The sequence below is a fragment of the Silene latifolia genome, chromosome 10 (genome assembly GCF_048544455.1).
Source record: "Silene latifolia isolate original U9 population chromosome 10, ASM4854445v1, whole genome shotgun sequence".
In the NCBI taxonomy this organism is placed as follows: Eukaryota; Viridiplantae; Streptophyta; class Magnoliopsida; order Caryophyllales; family Caryophyllaceae; genus Silene; species Silene latifolia.
The window spans coordinates 70,561,656-70,567,481 of NC_133535.1; the positions used below are offsets into that span (position 1 = coordinate 70,561,656).

Genomic DNA, 5,826 nt, shown 5'->3' on the forward strand with positions numbered 1-5,826 from the left:
GGTGTAGTCCGAGTCCAACTCCTCTGCTCAGCTCGAGCTCTCTCCGCTGCCGCCGCTGGGTCCTCGTCCTCCTCCAACTCACTAGCAGGCTCCGGGTACCCCTCATCTGGGTACCGGTAAAAGGAAGGGTGTGACCAACCCTATGGGATCGGACGGTGTCGCCTCATGTGATACTCGTATAGAGGGAACAAAGTCAAAGCTATGTCCTACTCCATACGAGCCTGTCTGTCTGCAATCTCAATTAACAAACCGTCACGGCGCCCTTGGTCCATGACCGAGGACGCCTCAAATGATGGAGGAGGTACAAAATTAGCCGGTTGGACCGGCTGTGTCTGGTCAGCAGGCGCGGGAGTAGGAGTAGGAGTAGGAGTAGGGATCGGGGTAGGTGTGGCCGTGGAAGTCTAGCCACCCGTGGAAGGTGCGGATCCCTCTCCGGTCTCAAGTCTACACCGCTTCTTAGCGGCGGGTAAGGTAGTAGGTGGGAAGATCTGAAGGTGGTACTCGGGTAGAGGTGGTGGTCGGGCGCCCCATGCAACCGTAGGCAAAGGGGCTAGATGGGGGAGAGTGGTGCAAGGTAGGTCTACGGACAAGGAACCGTCTATCTTCCAAGTCCGGTAGTCAGAAGTTAGCCTGGTCTAAGAATGCATAGATGCTAGGCTCAGGTACCTATCTCCCTCTAGCTACGGTAGGTCACGAGGCAAGGTAGGGTAGAGGGAACAGGCAAGAATGGTGGCTATGCCACCGCAGACGATAGCGCCCGTGATTTTCTTCCCCTGAGCCTGGAAGTATTGGGCGGTCAAGTAGGAGATGTTGAGGGTAAAGGGACCCTCGCAGTCGATGTTCAGGTAACCGCCTAAAATGGAGAGCTCGTTGTTGGTGATGTTGTTTGGCTCCTTCGGGCCAACAATAGTGCTCCCCATCAGTCTAAGAAAGTAACGGGCTGGGGCAAGGTGGACCTGAGCGAGCTTTCGCTCGGGAAAGGTGGTCTGAGCCAAGGTCCGCCAAAGCTGACGAATGACCTTCCTAGGGGCAACAGTGGCGCCCGTAAAGGAAAGTCCGAGTCTAATACCAAATTCTTCCAATGTCATCGAAAAAGTACGGTTGAACAACCGGAAAGACACAGAAAGGCTAGTAGGGGCAGCGTCGTGTGACCCGGAGGAGAAGGTGAAGAAGCTGAAGAACTCAAGACTCAGCTTCGGAAAGGTATGGTCACTCATAGTGATGAGTCCGGCCATCCCCGTGCCCTGTAAAAGCTCACAAACAGGCTCATAGAAACCGAACCTCTCAAGTGACGTACGGCAGAGAAAACGCGTAGGGAGAAACTCGTAGTCAACTAAGTTATAAAATCTAGAACGATTTACACCATTAACAAAAATTACCTACGGGTATTCAGGGTGGGGGTCGAGGGTGTCGTCCACTCGAATCGTGAACGTGCCTGCAGAGACACTAGGAGCAGGCGTAGCACGACCACAACCGCGACCCCGGCCTCTAAAACTTGAAGCAGAAGACCGTCCACTGACGGTCCGAGGTACTAGGGCCGCTCTGAAAGCAGCTGCGGCTGCAGGTGAAAGTGAAGCTGCAGCAGTGGACGCAGCAGAGACCGCCACTGAGGAAGAAAGGCTAGCAGCAGTGCTAGCAGCTGTGGCTGAAACGGAGCTAGCAGCAGTGCTAGCAGCTGTAAAAACAGTACTAGCAGTAGAGACTAAGAACACAGGGGTACTAGTAGGTGGGGAGACGGTAGTAGCAGCAGGGACTACCGTCTCAGACAGAGACAAGGACGGACTGGCAGCGGAGCTCGTAGAAGGCATGGAGCTAGAATCCATCCTAGTCAAATAGGGCAGGGGAAACTGATAAGATAACAACGTGAAAACAGCAGAGAATTTTCCCTAAACAGTCGAAGTTTTCGACTGGCAGCCCTAATTCCCACAATTTCCTCAAAAAATTCGAATAAGACGGATAGACAGCAATAAGGTAAAGGTAGCAGATGACAAATGCAGTAAATTAAGCAACAATTGAAGTAAATTAGGCATATGGTAGCAGGAAAAATCAAATTCACAGTCCAGAATTTCGACTGAAATTAACCCTAATCGCAAATTTCCCATAAAATTCGAATTAAGCATGTAAAAATCAATGAGGTGAGGGAATTAATTATCAAGTAGGGTAAATTAAGCATAAGAACACAATGATAGTCGAAAAAAATTCGACCCACTATGAAAACCGTGCCCTAATTCCTAATTTACTTCATAAAACAAAATTAATGAAATTAAAATGCAAAGAAGTATTGGAATTACTTACTTGATGATAAGGAACCTATAAAGAGCAATTAATCGACAATTAACATGCAAATTGGGCGATTTTTGATCGAAAAACTGCGAAACCCTAAAACCTCTAATCGACTGTGTAAAACAACGAGAATCAAAGGGAAAATAGAGGGCAAATGACGATTAATTAGCAATAAACAAAATGTAGGTGGTAGATTTGGTAAATGGGCAAGAAAATGGAGGACTTTGGGGGTTTTTTTGATCGCAAATAAGGAGAAGGGACGAAATAATGAAAGGGGATAAGAAGTAATAAGAAAAAGAAGGAAGTTAAAGAGACTCCCTGCGTATCCTTTGCAAAATCACTCGATCGAGTGGTTTAAAACTACTCGATCGAGAGCTTCTTGTATTCATCTACTCGATCGAGTAAAAAGTTACTCGATCGTGTACTCCCCTCTTCATCTTTTGTCGATCCAGCAGTATTGAATCATTCAATCGAACAAAATTCACTCGATCGAGTACAAAAAGTACTCGATCGAGCTCTTTTCCTCGTGTAAGCCTTTGAATTTGCGTATAACTCCCCAAACCTGTATAAAAACACTCGCAAAAATATCCCAAAATACCAAATACAAAAGGTAACAGTCTATAGTCTTCTAATTTATGCTAAAACTGTCTAAACTATAATTGTCCTAATTAAAAGCAATGAATTAAAAATTGTTTATACAATTTGTTAGACGGGGCGTTTTCCCGCTCACTTCTCAAAGCAATTCAATAGCCCCTCGGAGGGCTTCTGACTGGAGGACGTCACCTCAATAACATTAATCGTCCTCTTCAATTTCCATGAGCATGAACTTGAATCGTTAGGAGGAGAATAGTTGACGTCCACATACGCGCAAACTTTCCTCGTCCTTACTCCTTTCTTACCAGCTTTAGCGTCATCACTCCCACTTTGACTAATATTAATTGCACAATACTCATTGACAGCTCCTGCATTATCTTCATCTGTACTTGCAGCAAGGAAAACAGACGAAATTTCCTCCTTTTTGCTCTCAATCTGAGGCGGAGGGGTCACGATAGCAGCACAATATTCTAAATTTTCATTCGGAGTGTCAATAGGAGGGTCAGTAGAAGAGAGGGCATTGCAAGGCTGAACTTGCATGGGAGCCCTTCGGGACTTAGACTGATGAAATATCAATTACTTGTCCCCAACCTGAAAAGTCAATGTCTTGCCCCCGCCGTCTATCACTGCACGGGCAGTAAATAAAAATGGCCTCCCTAAAATGATAGGGGTATGTTTTTCCTCGGGGATGTCAAGTACAACGAAATCAACGGGAATAAAGAATCTTCCGATCTTAACACGTATGTCTTCTATGACACCTAGTGGCCATGATATACTATGGTTAGCCATCTGAACAGTCATATTTGTGCAATTAAACTTGGTCAAACCAAGTCTCTTAGCCAGAGACAACGGTAAGACACTCACGCTAGCGCCAAGATCGCATAACGCGTTATCAATTAAGTGGGTACCAATGTGACACGGAATCGAAAAACTACCCGAGTCTGACTGTTTGGGAGGTAACTTATTCTGAACTAGGGCCGTCTGTACCTCGGTTAAAGCTACCGTCTTATGGTCGTTAATGTGCCTCTTACGTGATAGAATTTCTTTCATAAATTTAAGGTAAGAGGGTACCTGTGTCAGCAATTCGTCGAATGGCACAGTGACTTGCAAGCTTTTCAGGAGTTCGGCAAATTTGCCGAATTGTTGATTAGCCTTAGTATTCTGTAAACGCCTCGGGAAAGGCACCGTGATGGGTATCTCGAGCCCTTTGTTCCTTTTTTCCAATGTATCAGCCGGATCAAGCTCTAAATCCTTCAATGGAGACTTCTTTCCTAATGATGTCTTTTAGGTGATGTTTCACTCGATCGAGCACTAGCAGGCTCTCGATCAAGGTCTTCTTTGTCAGTAGCACTCGATCGAGCAAAAATATCACTCGATCGAGTAGAATGTTCAACAAAATCATTCGACCGAGCAGTTTTATTTACTCGATCGAGCTCTTCTTTTTCCGGTTCACTCGATCGAGCAGAAATTCCACTCGATCGAGTCCTTTCTTCAGCATTTTTACTCGATCGACCCCTAGAAATTAGCCGATCGAGTACCTTCTTTGTCGCCAGCTCTTTTTCTTCAACAAAACACTGTTCATCAGCAGTAATTACCTTCCTCGGGTCTGATTTCAACAATTCCGGTCCCTCATATGAACGACCGTTCCTCAAATTAATTAAATTTACTGTCTCATGTGGATTCTTATCAGCTTGTGACGGTAAATGACCCTGCTTCCTCGTAGATTGGTTCGCGGCTAACTGGGCAACTTGAGTTTCAAGTGAGTTGATGGATGCATCTTTCTGTTGGTCACTTAGTTGCCATTGCTTTGTCAAAGAGTGCAGCATTTTCTTCAACTCAGATAACTCGCTCACCCCACCTGAGGATAATGCACCTTGATTAGGTGTAGGAATGGAAGGAGGCTTCTAAAAGCCTGGTTGAGCCTTATGAGGAGGGACATATGGCTGCTGCTGCTATAGAGGAGGGGCAGGATTGAGCACATTTTGACTTGTCCACCTCAAATTGGGATGAACTGCCCCTTGGTGATTATAGTAGAAACCCCCTCCTTGCCTGTATTGTTGAAAAGCAAGGACATGTTCCTTCTGTGTAAGACAGCCAACAACAATGTGACCGTCGTTGCTCCCACACCTCTCACATGTGATGGTCTCTCCTCTACTAAGGAAATGGATCGTCTGAGGCTCCCCAGCAGAATGCAGCTCTAACTTATCAAACCTAGCATTCATGGCTTCCAGTTGAGCCACAATTTGCTTATCGACTGCATGAACTGTTCTAATATCATCCCTAAGGTTCCCATACTCAGCACAGTGGGTCGCCATCTCTTCAATAAGGGACCATCCCTTATCATCGTCAGTGTTCTTTTGGAATCTTCCGTTGGATGATGCATCAAGGATGGCTATCTGATCATCGTACAACCCATTGTAGAACTGATTGGACAAAAACCACGGATCAAAACCATGGTGAGGAAGAGACCTCACCAATATCTTGAAACGACACCACGCTTCATAGAAAGTTTCATCAGGTGCCTGCTTGAAACTGGTGATTTTTGCCCTCAGCTGATTAGTGCGCTGCGGAGGGAAATATCTCTTATAAAAAGCAAGAGCAAGGGTCTCCCAGTCTGTGACCCCTGCGGTCGTGCAGTCCAAATCAGTCAGCCACTCCCTAGCTGTGTCAGTCAAAGAAAAAGGAAATAGCATCTCCTTAATCTTGTCGTGAGTTACCCCTTTGTGGCAGGGATAGTAGAACAATAGTCCGTAAAGACCTCCATATGCTTCCTCGGGTCTTCACCTGTCAAACCTCTAAAGAGATTTCTCTCCACCACATTGATATAGGACGGACGGATATCAAAAGTATTCCCATCCTCAGTCTGCAGATTTAAACCTTTAGGAATAGATGATGCTTTAGGCTCCGAATGACTAGTAATGTTCGGCAACTTTACTGGTTGGTTTACAG

General features: G+C 45.8%; 1 non-coding gene across 1 annotated transcript; it reads left to right on the top strand.

Annotated features, from left to right (window-relative positions):
- Positions 1 to 5,325: 5,325 nt before the first annotated feature.
- On the top strand, positions 5,326 to 5,431 carry LOC141609720 (small nucleolar RNA R71). The gene has a single exon (XR_012527636.1). It is a non-coding gene; the product is annotated as a small nucleolar RNA R71 (small nucleolar RNA).
- Positions 5,432 to 5,826: the final 395 nt, after the last annotated feature.